The 20,741-nt window shown below is 37.9% G+C and overlaps 1 pseudogene; it reads right to left on the reverse strand.

Moving 5' to 3' along the window:
- Window positions 1-19,086: 19,086 nt before the first annotated feature.
- On the reverse strand, window positions 19,087-20,014 carry LOC140515910 (olfactory receptor 4C3-like; annotated as a pseudogene).
- Between the last annotated feature and the right edge of the window lie 727 nt (window positions 20,015-20,741).

Genomic DNA, 20,741 nt, shown 5'->3' on the forward strand with positions numbered 1-20,741 from the left:
TGAATGCCTTACATGCTTTATTTTGTTTTTGTGGTCTTATGTCACTGACTGATCAAGTTAGTATGCTTCCCACTTAGCAAGCTTTTGTGTCAATTATACAATTAAGTTTTAGAAAATGTACTTAGTTACTAGAAACATATTTCTTTCCCAAACCTTCTTCTCTACATTTTTCTTGTCTACATTTCTTCCAAAGTATAAATGAAAGAGTTGAGCATGAGAGCAGTAATAGTACAGAAAAGAGCCACCATTTTATCCTTCTTGAAGATGGTGAATGGTCTAATGTAAATGAAGAACACAGGGTCAAAGAGCAAAATCATAGCAGTGATATGGGAACCACATGTGGAAAGTGACTCTCACCAGTGTGTCCATGAAGAGGATAAAATATCACAGCATAGGAAGGCATAATCACCATGAAAACTACGAAGCCCTCTATCTCTGAAGTTACAATGATTAAGTGATCCATCCTTTGAGCATCAATCTTCAGGCAAGTTCTTGTGTAAGATGCATATCACAGAAGTAGTGACTAATTTCCACTGGAACCACAAATATGTTCAAAGGATGAGTAAATGTGGAAATGAATGAATGATTTCCTCATTAAAGACAGTTAAAACCATCACGTTACACCTCTGTTTCCTTAAGATCTCCTGATAATGCAGAGATTTGCAGGTGCCCACATACCAATCATAGGCCATGCCTGTGAAAATGAAGATATCTGTGGACCAAAAGAAGTACATTGTAGAGAACTGGGCTAGGCATTTGGTGTAGTAAATGCTCTTATGTTCAGTCAACAAGTCACAGATGAGTTTGGGGGTCACTGTGGAAGTATACAAACATCTACAAGAGACAAGTGTGTCAACAAGTAATACATGTAGTGGAGAATGAGCTCACTGCCCAGGATTTATGTCATGTGTTGCCCTTTAGAAGTGTCATATCACAAAGTAGGAATAGTAAAAAACAAAGAATCTGAAACTCATTATTCTGGGAAAAGAGCAAGAGAATAAATTCAACTATTGTGCTATAAAAAATGATTAACAGGAAGACTTCAGAGAGGCCTAGAAAGATTTATAAAAACCGATGCTGAGAGAAAGGAGCAGAACAAGGAGAACTTTGTACACAGCAACAACTACAGTGTGCGAGGAATTTTTCTGGTGAACTTAGTACTTCATTGCAATGCAAAGACTTAAAAATTCCAAATGCACTCTTTAGGCAAAACGCTTTCCACATCCATAGAAAGTACTACGGAATTAGATTGCAGAATGAAGCAGACCATTTTCTTTTGTATTACGATTTGTTTTATGGTTTCCCCCATTCATTTTAGTTCTTCTACACAACATGACTAAGACAAAAATGTATTTAATAGGAATTTAATTGTAGAACCTATATAAGATTGCACACCATCTCACGAGAAAGTGGGGAAGAAGGGGAAAAAATCTAAGATATATGGAAGTGACTGTAGAACACTGAAAACAAATAAAATAATTTAATAAAAAAGAATAAATTCAGTGACATTATTCTGATTTTTTTTCTGTTTCTTCAGAATTGAAGAGTCTCCAGTAGAATAGCCCCAAAAAGATATAAACCGTATGTTAATGGCCATCTCACTGATCAAGCCCACTCATGAGTCTCACAGAAAGATCTGAGATTTAAGCATCTTAGAAAACTGAAATACAAAACATATTTCAAGCATATGTATGGCTTTAAATTTAAAAGGCAACTGTATTTTTCACATTATCACAAAATCTCAAATTTGTTAAGCCATGCAAAAATCAAATACTTTGACCTCTACTGGAAAAAAAAATCCTTTCTTCAACTTTCTCATTAGTGCCTATTTCACCATTTCTAAAACCTCTAGTGATAGAGGGATCATCTCCCTAGACTGATAAAATCCAGTAATACTTTTTTCTATAAATGGGTTCAAGATCAATTTGATACTAGGCTGCTATGTGACACAGGGAATAGAAAATATAAATTAGAATCAGAAACACCTGAGTTGAAATCTTACCTCATTCACACTATGTAACCATGGGCATAGAGGATGCAATACCTCAGCCTAAAAGAACGAGAGTCTCCCATTGCATCCTGGACCATCTGCAGTGAACCTGATGAATATCTGGACACTGGACACAGATGACTGTGGAGGAGAAAGTGAGGTTTCTGACCTTGCACAGCCCTCCCTCACTCAAATCAAAGTCAGCAGCAAGTCATGTTATCATTTCTCTCATATCATGGTCCCTTTGAAAATAAATGACAAACATAACTATTTATTACATAAAACTGGTGTATTGATGATATGTCTGTTTTGTACAAGTAATCTGGGAAATACGTTTAGAATTAATCCTAAAATCTCTCTGTTGACTAAAAATAATTCTCTCAAATCTCTTTACTGCAACTTTTCTAGATGTTCTTGGAGAAAGTGTACTGAGAGAAGTAGATTATTCTATGCACTGCAGTAATAGAATTTTACTACTGAAAAGAAAGTACCAAATAGCTTAGAAACTTATGCTAACACTAAAAATAAAATAAGAACATAGCACAAATAAATAAACATAATTAATAAATGCGCATTTTTCCAGATTGGCTAAAATAATAGAAACGGTAAGTGACAAATGTTGGAGAGGATGTGGATAAATTGAGACAGTAATTATTCATTAATGGGGGAATTGTGAAAAGGTTCAACCATGTTGGAAAGCAACCTGGAATTATGCCCAAAGAACTATAAAACTGTATAACCTTTGATTCAGTAATGCAACTATTGGGTCTATTTCCAAAGATGATTAGGGAAAAAAGGAAAAGAATTTATATGTTCTAAAATATTTAAAGCAACTCTCTTTGTGGTCACAAAAAAATCATTGTGTATTGCAGGAATTCCCATCAATTGGAGAAAATTGTGTTATATGATTGTGAGGGAATACTCCTCTGCTATAAGAAATGAGGAATTCGATGATTTTGGGGAAAAAAACATGGAAAGATTTCCATGAAATAATGAAGAGTGAAATTAAAATAATGAAGACAACGTTGTGTTAGCATGCTTATTAATAAAAGAATTCAGTGACCCTCTCAAATGCCAAAGACCCCTCATGGTGGTGGGCTCAGGGTTTAGATGTCCTTGGAAAAACTGGTGTTCCTGGAGGTACAATTAACTGATTAGTCAACAGTTAATGGGCAAATAAAGTTTACAAAGTAGGTCGGGCTTTATTGCAATGACTGTCTTGATGACTTGTATCAGTCAAGACTTCATCAGAGACTTACCAATGTCAATATCACCTGTCCTACAAAAGGGAGATTCCACATTTTCCCAGACCTGTCTGAGCAAACACAATGACAAGAACACACCTACTAGGCTAAACTTAGAATTTCTTTTATAGTCTGATTAGATCTTAGCCAGGGTAAGTCTTTGCTTAAGATTTCCCACACTGGGAGACTGATCAAGTAGAAAAGTTTCCCCTTCAGCAACTGGTTATTGATGCAAGAGAGAACAACCATTTCTCTCAACACTAAGTTTAGATTGAAGATTTTTCTTTATTTTTATTGTTTCTTTCTTTTTTCTTAACATGGTGTAATGGCAATTTAAACGGGAAGATCTCTCCCATTCACATGGCCCACGTGACCTGCTTAAATCACCTGGAAGCCTAAGTCACACGTAGTAGGAGGAACTTGGTGAACTCTTAGGAGAAAGCTGAGCAGGAACAGGAGAAAGTTAGTGATAGTGGTTGGGGCAGAGAAGAGAGGACACAGGTCAGCAGACACAGCAAAGCTCTTGAGTGTTGGCTTACGGGAAGGCCCTGGCAGGGGGAGGGAAGACGTGGGAATACCTTTGTCCCTAGTAGTGCTAATGTGTGTTGACTTCTTGACTACTATGAGGGATTTGGCTTTCTGGTGTCTGCATGAAAGTTTTTCTTCTGCCTTCTGTAATGGCAACTAAAACATCATTTTTTGCTGTTTTTGTTTTACTAAAAGTGCCTCTGATCGAATAAAGTGATTAAGGAGGATCTTTCCCACCCAGTGACTGGCCTACCCATTTTGGGAGCTTGATTAGGGGAGTGTTTTGTAGGAAGGTCCCAAGCAACTTTTTTTTCTATTGAGGCACTGTATGAGAGGGTTATGACCTCTGGTTCTAAAAAGTACATAAATACTCTGAAGGTGAGGTTTTACCTTGGGGCTTACTGAGTGGAAGTGTTGCTTTGGCCAGAGAGACTCTGGATATCCACTAAGGAGCCCCTCAACTGAGACTCAGAAATTGATACTTCCCTCTCTGGTAACTGTGTATTCATATAAGAGTTGGACATTTTGGAAGCATGTCTGTTGAATTTTGATTTCTCTGTATTTTCTCTGAAATTTTGACTTTGATTTTCTCTGATACCTGTGCTTGATTAAAGTGATTGTTAACGCCTTGAAAGTTGCTTTCCTTTTATGAGTACAGATCTAAAAACCTGCAGTAGCACGTCCCCTTGTTAATGTTGGGGTGCTTACTGTTACACCTTTTATATTGAAAGTCTTTAATACTTTGCAATTCAGAACTGCACAAGCACGTTCATAGCTGTCCTCAATTCTGTGAATATTGCCTGGGCAATACATACACTTAATATGGAAATATTTTTCATGAATCCATGTGTATAATGTGTCATTTTTTAACCTTCTTAATGGGTGGGGGAGGGGCCAAAGGAGGAAGAAAGTTTGGAAATGTAAATTTAAATAACTCTGAATGTGTGTGTGTGTGTGTGTGTGTGTGTGTGTGTGTGTAGACAAATTCACGGAACTCTTTTTTTAATTGGTGAAATGGTTTAGAGATAAATATTTTCCTCTAAAGAATAATTTCCAGTGTACTTTTGGGATTTATCCCAGTAATTTGTTATTAACAATGGTATATAGTTTTACCTGAAAAAAATTTCTCTTTCTTTTTAGCAGTTCATGCTTGTAGCCAAGTTTAAAAAATTTTGACAGGCCACCTGTATCATCCAATATCTGCTTTTAAATTCAAGACTTACTCAACTCAACATTCCTAGAAGGCTCCATCCTTTATATATTTGCATGAAATCCATGATATTTAATGGATGTTTTCAGTTGCCTGGACTCATCCTCATTGAGATAATGATTATGTTCATGGCACCAATACTCGCTATGATTCAAATGAAATAGAGTCACCATGGATAAGACCCACTCCTTCTAGTGGAGTAAAAAGCCTTTGGACTGTAATTAACTACTCTCTTGGTATAACACAGGAATCCATATTTGCTATTCATATTTGTCTAAGCAGCAATACAAAGTTCCAAGGATCTGATTTTCAAGGGCCTTGTTTCTTCATTAGTTTCGTTTTCTTCTTATTGTCGTTTTAACATGGGAAAAATGTAAATATTTTACCATCTACATGTATCTAATGCTTTCAGCTCTGTATTGGCCCTCTGGAATATAAGATACATTTACCCACATAGATAGAGTCCATGTTAAATATTTAGGTGTTTATATAAATAGTTATTGTTTTTTTTTTCTTTTTAAAATTTATTTATTTAACTTTTAACATTCATTTTCACAAAATTTTGGGTTCAAAATTTTCTCCCCTCTTGTCCCTTCCCCCACCCCAAAACATCAGCATTCTAATTGCCCCTATCACCAATGTGCCCTCTCTTCTATCATCTCTCCCTTCCCTTGTACCCATATTCTCCTTTGTCCTGTAGGGCCAGATAACTTTCTATACATCTTTATCTGTATTTCTTGTTCCCTAGTAGCAAGAACACTACTTGAGAGTTGTTCCGAAAACTTTGACTTCCAACTTCTCTTCCTCCCTCCATCTCCACCCATTCCCTTTGGGAAGGCAAGCAATTCAATACAGGCCATGGCTGTGTAGTTTTGCAAATGACTTCCGTAATAGTCGTGTTGTGTAAGACTAACGATATTTCCCTCCATCCTATCCTGCCCCCCATTGCTTCTATTCTCTCTTTTGATCCTGTCCCTCCCCAAGAGTGTTGACTTCAAATTGCTCCCTCCTCCCACTGCCCTCCCTTCCATCATCGCCCCCATCCTGCTTATCCCCTTCACCCCCACTTTCCTGTATTGCAAGATAGGTTTTCATACCAAAATGAGTGTGCATTTTATTCCTTCCTTTACTGGAATGTGATGAGAGTAAACTTCATGTTTTTCTCTCACCTCCCCTCTTTATCCCTCAACTAAAAAGTCTTTTGCTTGCCTCTTTTATGAGAGATAATTTGCCCCATTCCATTTCTCCCTTTCGCCTCCCAATATATTTCTCTCTCACCGCTTAATTTCATTTTTTTTAAAGATATGATCCCATCCTATTCAATTCACTCTGTGCTCCTTGTCTCTGTGTGTGCCTGTGTGTGTGTGTGTGTGTGTGTGTGTGTGTGTGTGTGTGTGTGTGTGTAATCCCACCAACTACCCAGGTACTGAAAAGTTTCAAGAGTTACAAATATTGTCTTTCCATGTAGGAATGTAAACAATTCAACTTTAGTAAGCCCCTTATGACTTCTCTTTGCTGTTTACCTTTTCATGCTTCTCTTCATTCTTGTGTTTGAAAGTCAAATTTTCTTATCAGCTCTGGTCTTTTCATCAAGAATTCTTGAAAGTCCTCTATTTCATTGAAAGACCACTTTTTCCCGTGAAGTATTATACTCAGTTTTGCTGGGTAGGTGATTCTTGGTTTTAGTCCTAGTTCCTTTGACTTCTGGAATATGATATTCCACGCCCTTCAGTCCCTCAGTGTAGAAGCTGCTAGATCTTGTGTTATGCTGATTGCATTTCCACAATACTTGAATTGTTTCTTTCTAGCTGCTTGCAATATTTTCTCCTTGACCAGGGAACTCTGGAATTTGGCCACAGTGTTCCTAGCAGTTTCTCTTTTTGCATCTCTTTCAGGCGGTGTTCTGTGAATTCCTTGAATACATATTTCGCCCTCTGGTTCTAGAATCTCAGGGCAGTTTTCCTTGATAATTTCATGAAAGATGATGTCCAGGCTCTTTTTTTGATCATGGCTTTCAGGTAGTACCATAATTTTTAAATTATCTCTCCTGGATCTATTTTCCAGGTCAGTTGTTTTTCCAATGAGATATTTCACATTATCTTCCATTTGTTCATTCTTTTGGTTTTGTTTTGTGATTTCTTGGTTTCTCATAAAGTCATTAGCCTCTATCTGTTCCATTCTAATTTTTAAAGAACTATTTTCTTCAGTGAGCTTTTGAACCTCCTTTTCCATTTGGCTATTTCTGCTTTTTAAAGCATTCTTCTCCTCATTGGCTTTTTGAACCTCTTTTGCCAATTGAGTTAGTCTATTTTTCAAGGAGTTATTTTCTTTAGCATTTTTTTGGGTCTCCTTTAGCAGGCTGTTTACTTGTTTTTCATGCTTTGCTTGCATGTCTCTCATTGATCTTCCCAGTTTTTCCTCCACCTCTCAAACTTGATTTTCAAAATCCTTTTTGAGCTCTTCCATGGCCTGAGCCCATTGAGTGGGCTTGATACAGAAGCCTTGACTTCTGTGTCTTTCCCTGATGGTAAGCATTGTTGTTCCTCATCAGAAAGGAAGGGAGGAGATACCTGTTCACCAAGAAAGTAACCTTCTATAGTCTTATTTTTTGTTTCCCTTTTCTGGGCATTTTCCCAGGCAGTGGCTTGACTTCTGAATATTTTCTTCACACCCATTTGGCCTGCAGATCCTCCCAGCCAGTGCTTGGGTTCTGAGATACAAATGGTGCTTCCCAGCCTCAGGGCTTTGGCAGGGGCGGGGCTGCTATTCAGTGTGAAATAAAGTTCAGGAGCTCAGGTGGGAGCAGGGCCACCTCACAGGCTCAGTTCCCTCAGGGGATTTATGCAGAGACCTTCAACTATGGATCTGGGCTCCTGCCTGCTTGGGGAGCCCAGGTCTGCCTACGCCTCCTCTGCTGCCTCCCAAGGGGGCCTGAGTTATGGGGGCATACCACTCCCCTCTCGACCCGCCAAAGAGACCCTCTCACGGACTCTTGTCATCTGTGTGTGGAGGGACCCGTGCAGCTGCTGGAGATTCTGTCCTTGGAGCCTTCTCGGATATGCTCCTCTCAGTGCCACGCATGTGGCCAAGGCAGGGCTGGGCTCGGCTCTGCATTCGCAGCGCGAAGGACCTTTTGAGAGAGGTTTTCAGGCTCTCTGTAACAGAAATCTTGTCTGCTCCGTTGTTCTGTGGCTTCTGCTGCTCCAGAATTTGTTGGGAGTTCTTTTTTACAGATATTTTATGGGCTGTGGGTTCAGAGCTAGTGTATGTGTTTCTTTCTACTCCGCCATCTTTGCTCTGCCCTACCATTTTTCAATATCATTTATCAACTGATCAATCAATAGATTGGGATAGAGATAGAAATACAGACACAGATAGCGTTAGATGTGATAAAAACAGATATCTTGAACCAGAACTTTAAATTAGTAATAAGTGAAAACCAGATGGAAGAAAGATTAGAACAAGCTAAAATCCTCTGGTAAGCTGCATAGTGCTTTCAACTATCCTATGGCTTTTGCTAGCCAAATAAAGAATCTATTTAATGTACATCATTTTATTCTCAAGGACTATGAATGCTGTAACATTATCACATGAAAAAAATCAAGAAGGAAAATAGTCCAATTAGAAATGGAAGGATGCATGGTGGGTGATGCATATTACAAATATGAATTTCGTGTGATAAGTGAATAAATAAAAAAAGAAGCAAGGATATGGGTAACAAGAAAAAAGAGGCTGAACATGCGTGGAACAAGGACAATGGATATAATTCCCAATTGTCACAGGGATAAAATCAACATATTGAAAAATGAAACTAAAATCTCCATTATACTGAATGGATCATGTATTAATCATTTACAAAAGGACTTGGAAAATAATAACACAAGATAGTGTTGTGATCAGAAGCATTTTTCTTTGAAGATGAGAAAACTGCATAAAGCAATAAAATATTATTATTACTTAGTATTCAGATTTAAAAATAGCATTTACATTACTAAAGTTCAGATCACGTAGATTTCATTTTATGTGTATCAGTTAATATACACGTCTGTATCTAAACCAACCATGTTTATCCCAAAAGACATTCATTATTCAAAATATAATATCTATTCATGCAGATGTTATATAACAGTATAGCACCTGATGTTAAGCAGTTATAAAATAATATAGGTCAACAATATGCATGAAGCTAGGAGAGATGTATGTAGAACTTGTACCAGAAATATTTTCATCAATAAAGAATATATACATATCTAAGTGTGATTATTCACTCTACTTCACCTGTCATCTATTATCTCTGTCTCTCCATTTATTCTTTCCCCAAATACGTGCCAATACTCCAAAAACAAATCATATGAATTACAAATCATTATGATTGAATGCATCCCTACTTGAACAATGTCATTCACAGTCTTCCTTGTTTCAACAGAGCCTTTTTACCTTAAGCATAGCCCCTATTCAAATTGAACTAATAATTTCCTGAAAAAGCTTGATGTGCTTAAAGAAATCTTTTCAGCAAAACAGGCCTGGGAGGAAGGTGTCAGGTAAGGGACATTATATAGTTGATAAGAAAGTGATTTCCTTCTACACTTACTCAGGAACCACATGTTTTGGCCTCAAGAAAACAATATTTGAGAATTAAATAGTCTTTTATTGTTTCTCTACATGAATACTGAATTGATATAATCAAATATTACCTAATGTTGTACTCATTATCACCACTACCACAGCCACCACCAATATCATCTAATCAAGTCCCAGGTGTATTTATATGTTGGTGGGACAGGAGAGAAAAACAACAAAATATGACAACACCAGTTCTTGGCATATAGAAATTTGATAATCAAAGAAAATCTTGGAAGGGCATTATGGACACACTGAAACACATCACAGAACCCTTAAGAAAATAACACCTAGGGGGCAAAGGCTAAGATGGCGGAATGAGCACAAATATTCACCTAAGCTCTTAGATAAACTCCTTCAGATATTTCTAAAAAGAGAATTCAACCAAATTTTGGAGGTGGAGAATCCAATAGAAGACAGACTGTGGCAGATTCACAGACCAAGATACACTGGAAGGTTGACAGGAAGGATCTGTTCCATGGGGGTGAGCCCACAGCACACAGCACAGTGCATCAAGCACTGCTGAGCAGGAAACCCCCAGGACGACCTGAGACAGCAGCAGCACGGCCGAATGGCAGAGTGACAGCCCAGGGAGGGAGACCAATGGAAGCCAAGTGAGTGACTGCTGCTGAGCCCCAGGTATCAGGCACAGCTGTTCCTGAGACTTTCAGCCCCCCAGATTAAACATCTGTAGGTCATGCACTTGAGCTTCTGGGAGCCAAAATAGCGGAGTGATGAGTAAATGCTCTCTCCACCTTTCCTTATTGACCTTGAACAAACCGTAAAATATTTCCCCAAGAAAAATTCTAGATCAGTGGGATCAACAAAACGGGCAAACATTCTCTCAGCACCTGAGGCTAGGAAAATCACTAAAGAATATTCCTCTTTCTGTGGCAGAGGTGAACCAGAAGGAGAGGAACCCCAGGGGGTGGAAACTGGCACTAGGACCCAGGTGTGCCTAAGCAATCCAGGGGAAACGAGAAGATAATAGAGCAGCTGGATCACCATGCCCTGAGCTTGCCTTTGCTCTAGCTCAGCTGAGGAGATCTGCCATGACAAGACCACCACTCCACCACACTTAACAAGCTAGATAAAAATTAGAATTGGGCAAGTAGAAACTAATGACTCTATGAGGCATCAAGAATCAAACCAAATCTAAAGAATGAAAAGACAAGAAAAAAAAGTAAAATATCTAACTAGAAAAACACCCAACCTGGAAAAAAAAATCCATGAGAGAAAATTTAAGAATTATTGGTCTACAAGAAAGTCAGGATGAAAAAAGAGTCTGGACAATATCGTCCAAAAAATCATCAAGGAAAACCACCCAGAAGTGCTAGATCCAGAGGGCAAAATAATCAACTAAGGAATCCACCATTCACCTCCAGAAAGGGATCCCAAACTACAAACACCAAGAAATATTGTTGCCAAATTCCAGAACTATCAAGTGAAGGAGAAAATACTACAGTCTGCTAGAAAGAAAACATTCAGATATTGAGGGGCTACAGTCAGAATCACACAGGACCTTGGAGCTTCTACATTAAAAGATCAGAGGAGATGAGATATGATATTCCATAAGGCAAAGGAGCTGGGACTACAGACAAGGATCAATTACCCAGGAAAGTTCAGCATAACTTTTCAGGCAAGGAGGTGGGCACTCAACAAAATAAGTGGTTTCCAGACCTTCCTGACAACAAGGCCAGAACTCAACAGAAAATTCAATCTTCAAACCCAGGACTCAACAGAGGCATAAAAAGACAAACAGGGGAAAACAAAAACTTGTTACTCAATTTTTGCAAGCTGTTTACCTCCCTATAAGGGAAGATGATACTTGTTAATCTTGAGAATTGTACATTTATTATGAAGTATAAAAGGGACTCACATAGGGAAAACAGGTATAAAGTAAATGATGTGATGATAAAAATGTGCTTCAAGCATGTGAAGGAATTCTAACAGGAGATGTGAAAAGGAGGAAGCAGAAAATAATAAATTATATCACAGGAAGAAGTGAAAAATTATATTACAGTAGAGGGAAAGGGGGGGAGATGAGCATTGTTTGAGAGGTACTCTCACGTGACTTAGTTCAAGGAGGGAACAATAAACTTTGTTTGGCCTAGAGGCGGAGAGCTACCCGAGCCTTCTTACCTTTTGCAGGTCTTCGGTGGCCAACCGGATAAACGTATTGAGAGAAGAGACTTTCCAGAGTCAAACAAGTGTTAGGCTTTATTCAGGGTCTTAGTTATGTATCCATATGCAGGGCGAATTCTTCCTCAGAAGAGAGGAATCCTCCTCCTCCCAAGGGGCAAGGATCATACAGCAAGAGGATGGGAGTGGAAGAGGGGAGGGACCCTCTTCCCTCCAAGGGCCCCTCAGCAAGAAGAAGGAGAGGGACCCCCAAAGGGGACCCCGCATCCAGAAGAGCCTTCAGGCTTTCCTGTCCCTACTTAAGCTCTCCTGCTGCATAGTTTGCACGTGAATATAATGCGTGCTCGCAGCCCCTAGCTAATTAACAAGAGGTGTGCTCAGACCACGGGCCAATCTCAAGGGTGGGATGCTCTCCCCAGCAAGTTTCCCACTGAGAAGAGGGGCAAATGCACGAGATAGCCCGTGTTTCACGCCTCAATCCCCAGCTGTTCCCTGGGGGGCCTCGTGAGAACTCTGAGGTTTAGAAGTCCTCACTTTTACCTGCCCGAGACTGTCCATGTGAAAACTGAGCTTACACCCGAAAAAAAAACTTAAGTATATAAATCTAAGTAGCACTATAGGCTATGGGAGGGGAAGGGGGAGGAAAGGGGAGTAGAAGCTAAAAGGGAAGGAAGAAGTAGTAAGGATAAAGTGGAGTAAAAGGGAAGGGGGCTAAAAGAAGGATGGGAAGACTACCAGAGTTGGTGGTCAAAAGTGAAACCTCTATTGAGGAGGGGAAGGGAGACGGGAGAACTAAAAGCACGAACAAGGGAAAAGAGGATGGAGGGAAAGACAGAGATTGTAATGATAACTTTGAATGTGAATGAAATGAACTCTCCCATATAATGGAGATGGAGAGCAAAATGGATTAATAGCCAAAATCCAACAATATATTGTTTACAAGAAACACATTTGAAACAGGGTGATGCACACAGGCTAAAGGTAAAAGGTTGGAGCAGAATATGCTGTTCTAAAGGTGATGTAAGAAAAGCAGGGGTAGCAATCCTAATCCCAGACAAAGCAAAAGCAGAAACAGATTTAATCAAAAGAGATAAGCAAGGAAACTATATCCTGCTAAAAGGCACCATAGAAAATGAAACAACGTCATTACTAAACATGTATTCTCCAAGTGGTACAGCATCCAAATGCTTAGAGGAGAAGTTAAGGGAGTTTCAAGAAGAAAGAGACGGTGCAACTATAACAGTAGGGGACCTCAACCTCCCCCTCTCTGAACATGGTAAATATAACGATAAAATAAAGAAGAAAGAAGTTAAGGAAGTGAAGAAAACTCTAGATAAGGTAGATATGATAGATCTCTGTAGAATACTGAATGGGGATAGAAAGGAATGCACATTTTTCTCAGCAGTACATAGCACATATAAAAAAATTGTCCGTGTACTAGGGCATAAAAACCTCAGTATCCAGTGAAGAAAGGCGGAGATAGTCAACGCATCTTTCTCAGATCATAATGCAATCAAAATTATATGTAATAAAAGCAATGGAAAGATGAACCAAAAATTAATTGGAAACTAAGTAATCTAATCTTAAAGAAAGAGTGGGTTAAACAACCGATTATAGAAATAATCAACAACTTCATTCAAGAGATTGACAATAATGAGACAACCTATCAAATCTTATGGGATACTGCAAAAGCAGTTCTTAGGGGAAGTTTTATATCTTTGAATGCCTACATGAATAAAATACAGAAAGAGGACATCAATGACTTGATCATGCTGGTGAAATAGCTAGAAAAAGACAAATTGAAAATCCCCAAGTAAATACCAAATTTCAAATGCTGAAAACCAAAGGAGAGATAAACGAAATTGAAATTTAGAAAACTACTGAACTAATAGATAAAACTAGTAGTTGCTTTTATGAAAAACCTAACAAAATTGATAAACCTTTGATTAATTTCATTAAAAGAAGAAAGAGGAAAACCAAATTGTCAATATCAAAAGTGAAAAGGGTGAAATCACCTCCAATGAGGAGGAAATGAAAAGGATAAATACAAATTACTTTTCCCAACTTTATGCCCACAAATTCGACAATCTAAATGAGATGAATGAGTGTTTTGAAAAAATGTAAATTGCCTAGATTAACAGAAGAGGAAGTTGAATATTTAAACAGCCCCATCTCAGAAGAAGAAATTGAAGAAGCCATCAATAAACTCCCTAGGAAAAAGTCTCCAGGGCCGGATGGATTTAAAAGTGAGTTCTATCAAACAGTTAAAGAACTGTTATTTCCAACATTACATACACTATTTGGGAAAATTGTGGAAGAAGGAATAGTGCCCAATTCTTTTTATGATACAAATATGATTTTGATATCTAAACCTGGAAGAAAAAACAGACCAATTTCTCTGATGAATGTAAATGCAAAAATTGATTTAAAAAGGATTTTAGCAAAAAAAAATACAGCAGTTTAAAACAAGCACAATACATTATGATCAGGTAGGATTCATACCAGCGATGCAGGGCTGCTTCCAAATTAAGAAAATTATTAGCATTCTTGATCATATCAATAAATAAACTAACAGAAACCACAAGATTATCTCACTAAACTCAGAAAAAGCTTTTTTCAAAATACAACACTCATTCCTATTAAAAACACTGAAGAGTATAGGAATAAAGGGAATGTTCCATAAAATAATAAGCAGTATCTATGTAAAACCTTCGCTAGGCATCATATGCAATGGAGATAAGCTAGATGCATTTCCAAAAGAACCAGGGGTGAAACAAGGATGTCCATTGTCACTACTATTACTCAATATGGAACTAGAAATGTTAGCTATAGCAATTAGAGAAGATAAAGAAATTGAAGGAATTAGAGTACACAAGGAAGAAACTAAGTTGTCACTCTTCTCAGATAATATGATGATATTCTTAGAGAACCCCAGAGATTCAAGTAAAAAACTACTTGAAACAATAAACAACTCTGGCAAAATTGCAGGTTGCAAAATAGACTCCCACAGATCTTCTTCATTTCTATATGTTAGTAACAAAGCCCAAAATCAAGAGATAGAAAGAGAAATACCACTTAAACCTAGGGTAGACACAATAAAATATTTAGCAATTTACCTGCCAAAACAAACCCAGGGACTATACGAACACAATTACAAGACATTTTTCTCACAAATAAATTCAGATCTAAGTAAGTAGAAAAACATCAGTTGCTCTTGGGTAGGCCAAGCCAATATAATAAAAATGGCAATTCTACCTAAATTAATTTACTTATTTAGTGCCATTCCAATCAAACTATCAGATAATTATTTTCTAGAGCTGGAAAGAATAATATCAAAATTCATCTGGAAGAACAATAGGTCCAGAGTATCAAGGGGACTAATGAAAGAAATGGTAGGGATGGTGGCCTAGCCCTACCGGATCTCAAATTGTTTCATAAAGCAGCAATTATCAAAACCTCTTGGTATTGTCTAAGAAACAGAAGGGTAGACAAGTGGAACACGCTAGGTACTCAAGACATTGTAGTCAATGAGTATGGCAATCTACTGTTTGATAAAGCAAAGGACCCCAATTTCTGGGATAAGAACTCATTATTTAACAAAAATTGCTTGCAAAACTGGATAACAGTGTGGTGGAAACTAGGCATAGACCAATGCCTGACACCGTAAAAAATAATAAAATCCAAAAGGGTACATAACTTAGGTATAAAGATCCATACTATGGAAAAATTGATGGAGCATGGAATAGTGTATCAGATTTATGGAGAAGGGAAGAATTTTTGACTAAAGAAGAAATAGAACGCTTTATGAAAGGCAAGATGGTTAATTTTGATTACATTAAACTGAAAAGATTTTGCACAACCAAACCCAAAGCAACCAAGATTCAGAGGGATGGAGAAAAGTGGGAAAGAATTTTTACAGCTAGTGTCTGTGATAAAGGTCTCATTTCTAGAATATATAGAGAAATGAGTCAAATGTTCAAAAATGCAAGTCATTCCCCAATGGTCAAAGAATATTAACAGGCAGTTTTCAGAGGAAGAAATTAAAGGTATCTCTAGTCATATGAAAATATGCTCTAAATCACTATTGATTAGAGAGATGCAAAACAAAACAGCTCTGAGGTAGCACCTATCAACACCTATAAACATCATACCTATCAAAATGGCTAACGTTACAGAACAGGAAGATGATAAATGTTAGAGAGAGTGTGGAAGAGTTGGAACATTAATTCATTGTTGCTGGAGCTGTGAGGTGATCCAACTCTTTTGGAGGGCAGTTTGGAAAGATGCCCAAACGGCTAGAAGTTATGCACACCCTTTGACCTTGAAATATCACTGCTGGGACTGTATCCCCAAGAGATTCTCCCAAATGGGAAAAGGCCCCACATGCACAAAAATACTTATAGTAGCACTCTTTGTCGTGGCCAAAAATTGGAAATCAAGGGCATGCCCATCAATCGAGGAATGGCTGAATAAATTATGGTGTATGAACGTAATGGAATATTATTGAGCTATAAGCAATGATGAACAGGAAACCTTCAGAGAGGCCTGGAAAGACATAATATATGATGCTGAGCTAAAGGTGCAGAGCCAGGATTATTCTGTGCACAGCAACGGCCACAGTGTGCAAGAGTTTATTTTTTTTTCCTAGTAGACTGGGAACTTTATTGCAATGCATGGACTTTAAAAATCTCCCAGTAGTCTTTTAGGGCAAAATGTCTTTCTCTTGCACAGAGAGAATTATGGAATTCAATTGAAGAATACAGTAGATCATTTTCTTTTGTATCATGTTTTGGTTTGTTATATGATTTCTCCCATTCATTTTAATTCTTCTGTACAACACGACTATGGTGAAAATGTATTTAATAGGAAGGTATGTGTAGAACCTATATAAAACTGTATGCTGTCTCCGAGAGGGAAGAGGAATATAGGGGGAGGGAGGAGAAAAAATGTAAGTTGTATGGTAGTGATTGTGGAACACTGAAAATAAATAAAATTAATATGAAAAATTAAAATTAACACCTATGAAATACCCTTTTAGAACTGTTTTGGTGGCCAGAAATATGCAACAGAACCTGACAAATACACAGAGTACAAATTAAAATCTCACTATTCTTGGAGTAAGTGTTTAATGGTATGAGATCACGTGAATTGTTGAACACAATCACTCTGATATAAATTTTATCAATAAAATCACTAAAATTAAAAATATCATTAAACTTTTGATAGATATTTACACCTCAAATACACATGATGCCAAATTAAAATTGAATTGTTTTCCCAATATAAAAATATGGACAAAAGGATGAAAAGTTTCTGGAGATAGTACAACTTATAACTTTCCTGTTGCCCTCACTGCTTTTGGAATTGTACTGAAAATGATTTCATTGGGATTCTATTGTTCCTCTAGCCCCATTATTTGTACTCACAAGCTCCACTGAAAAAGAGAGAGATCTTTACAAGTAAGAGCAATATGTTGGTTAATGTTGTCACATTATATGATCTTTCTGTAAAGAATCACACCTCACTATAGTGAATAAAAGTGAATCCCTTCATTCTAACATCACACTTTATTCCATGAGGCTTTCAGCTGTTTCCAAAGATGTAAGTCTACTTACACAAGCTTACGCAGGTGTGTTGTTATGTATGCATTCACACAAACACACTTAGATACACAATTTAAGAGAAATGGATTAAAAATATCTTTTAGGGTGTCAGAAAGAATAATTCACAGTCAATTCTCTTTTTTTGCTGAGGAATACTTTATTCCATCTTCCATTTTCAGAGGGTTCACAGGAGATTTAAGGAGTTGGTCTGTGAAAGCTGCCAAATAAAGGAGGCAAGCTTCCATATCTGAACACCAACTGTAAGGTGAGGCACAATCTAGCATTATGTACTTTGAAAGTGACATCTTGGGAACATCAGGGGAGACTTCACATTCTGGATGGGCAGGAGGTCTTGCCCTGTAGGGCCCCATGCTTACCATCAGCCATCCTGGGGACAGCAGGTTTTTGGAAAGAGATAACCAAGGGAGAAGGCCCTGGTCAAAGTCTGTTCCAGGATACGTAGGACTGATCCACGGATGCCAGCCCAGATTGGGGTCAAGATTCCTGCCCTAGATTGGAAGAGTCTATTTAGTTTCCTGATGTTAGGGGGGACTTGTAATGACTCAGGATACTTGTTATTTTGAAACTGGCATCATGGATACCTCAGGGAACAGTTCATTTTCTACCTGGGCAGCAGTCATTTTCCTTTAGGGTCCAGTGACAACGTCATCAATGTTGAGCTCTAATTTGAGAAGGTGATGGGATTTATTCTCTCCCAGACCTTTGTGGCCTCCGCTACTGGCCCTCCTCTTCTCACAGGCTCGACTCATTCCAGAGATGACACTCTCTCTGTTGGGGTGCTCCTGCTGGTGGAGTCCAGGCAGGGAGTTTGAAGGAGGGTTCTCTGCGCCCAGGCTACTTGTGAGGAGAGACCCTTTCCCCTCGGGCCCTGAAACTGCAGCCCTAAAGAGAATATTCAGAGGAATGAGTCTGAATTCTCAAAGAAGAAGTCCAGCAGTGTCCTTAATCTAGGACTCATAGGCCATCGTAATGAAGTTTGTGAATAGGTTTCTAGGGGGATATGATCTTGTATGTATTAAATAAAACTCAGAGAAGGGGACCACAAAAATCACCAGACTGACAAATAGAGTTATAATAGAAAATGTTTTATGAACTCTAAGTTGACACCTAACAATGTTGTATCCTCCCAGATTATTTACATTACCTTGGAGTTATACTTGGCACTTTGACATCCACATCATTATTGAGTTCTGGGACAGGTGAACAGAAATAAAATTTTCTATAGCCCCAAGTATGCAGAAGCTTACCCAATATATTCCAAAATACATATAAAATAAACTTGTATGTGTATGTGTGTGTGACTGATATTTGCAAAGTATATTGCAAGGCAAAAAAAGATTGTTACTGCCTTCACGGTGCTTATTATCAAGTAAAATTCATGATTTATTCCACAAGCAAATACAACTGAATAGATACTTGATTTAAATAATGAGAATGTGTATTTACATAGTGCAATGTTGTCAAAGTACATGACCATCATCATCACATATCTTCCCAGTACATATGTCTTCATTTGTTTCTATTTGCAATCACAAAACAAGAACTTCAATTTCTCATATAAAATGATGGTAAAAATTTACAAAGCATGTACAGTCATAATGGGGTAAAGCCTCAGATCTTAGATAAATTTACGTGTTTTTCTTAAACACATTTGCATGTTTTTCTAACGAAAACCTGAAACCCTCCAAGAATATTAATAAAAATTAGCACAGTTCTTGATATTAAGAATCATTTATAATCTGACATTACTTCTCTAAGCCATAATTTCCTCATGGCATTTTTTACATCTCCATTTCTTACTGTATAGATAAGGAGGTGTGACATGGGGGTGACAAGAGTATAAAATACAGTTACTGTTTTATAGATGGAGAATGTACTTACTGGTTGAAGATACATGAAAATACAGGGGACGAAGAACAAGATCACTACAGTGATGTGGGAGCTACAAGTAGACAGAGCCTTGCGTCTCCCTGCAGAGCTGTAATTTTTTAGGGAACACAGGATAATCACGTAGGAAAACATCAAAACAAAAAAAACTAATCATTGAAATTAACCCTGAACTGGCAATGACCAACAGACCAGTGAGGAAGGTGTCTGTGCAGGCAAGTTGAATCAAGGGAATAATGTCACACATAAAGTGATCTATAACATTGGGCCCACAGAAAGGAAGCCAGACTATGGTGAAAATTTGTACTAATGAATGCAAGAAACCCACTGTCCAAGCCAATCCAACGAGGCAACAGCAAAGGCGGTGATACATTATTGTCATGTAGTGCAGAGGTGTGCAGATGGCCACATGCCTGTCAAAGGCCATTACTATGAGGAGGATAATCTCACAAGTCCCAAGAAAATGCTCTAGAAAAAGCTGAGTCATGCATGCATTGAAAGAGATGGTTTTCTTCTCAAGGAGTGAATCCACAATCATTTTGGGGACCACTGATGATGGATAAGAAGCATCTATCAGAGACAAGAATGCTAGAAAGAAGTACAGTGGAGAGACCAGAGTCTGACTGGAGGCAATCGTGGTAACAACGAGCATATTACTCATGACAGTGACAATATAAGTGGCTAAAAATATAGCAAATATGACTTTCTGCATCTCAGGATTCCTCATGAGACCCAGTAGAACAAATTCAGTCACATGTCTATTTGCCATGTGACCTTTACACACATGTTGAATTCAGTTGTAAATTCCAGTTATCTTAAGGATATGTAGATGCTTCTAAATGTAAGCACCTTCTGATGATTTCAGGAATTCTGATTATACTGACAGATTCTTTTTTCACAATATACCTACGAAGAAATCAAGAAAATATAGATTATAGCGTCTATTTCACACAAATAAATTAAAGCTAATCCTACAGTAAGCATCTATCAATCAACTTCATGCTAAATATTGGAGACACAAAGTTGTTTAAAATATTATCTGCCCTTGAAAAGATTGCATTCCATAAGATAAAGCATATTAAAAGTATACACAAAATATTTAAATAACACATTCAGGCTAATTTTACACAAAAAGGCACTAGCAACTGGCTATGCGAAAGGTTGGAGATAGGAACTGGATTGTCTTGTGAATTTCCAACAGCTATACTATGACATGACAAGGGAGTGGGGTGTGACTTTCTGCATGTGTATACACACCCACATACAAGCACACATACAGATATGTGTGTGTGTATGTATTTTGAGAGGCAATTAGGTTTAAGTTACTTTTCCAGGGTCACACAGCTAATAAATTTCAGGTACCTGAGGTCTGATTTGTACACAAGTCCTCCTGATTCCAGAGTTGGTATTCTGTCCACTGTACTATCTAGCTGTCCTTGGGAGGTACAATTTTTATTAAATGGAAACATATAATTCACTTTAAGAAATAGCTCCTG

Source organism: Notamacropus eugenii, chromosome X, assembly GCF_028372415.1.
Source record: "Notamacropus eugenii isolate mMacEug1 chromosome X, mMacEug1.pri_v2, whole genome shotgun sequence".
In the NCBI taxonomy this organism is placed as follows: Eukaryota; Metazoa; Chordata; class Mammalia; order Diprotodontia; family Macropodidae; genus Notamacropus; species Notamacropus eugenii.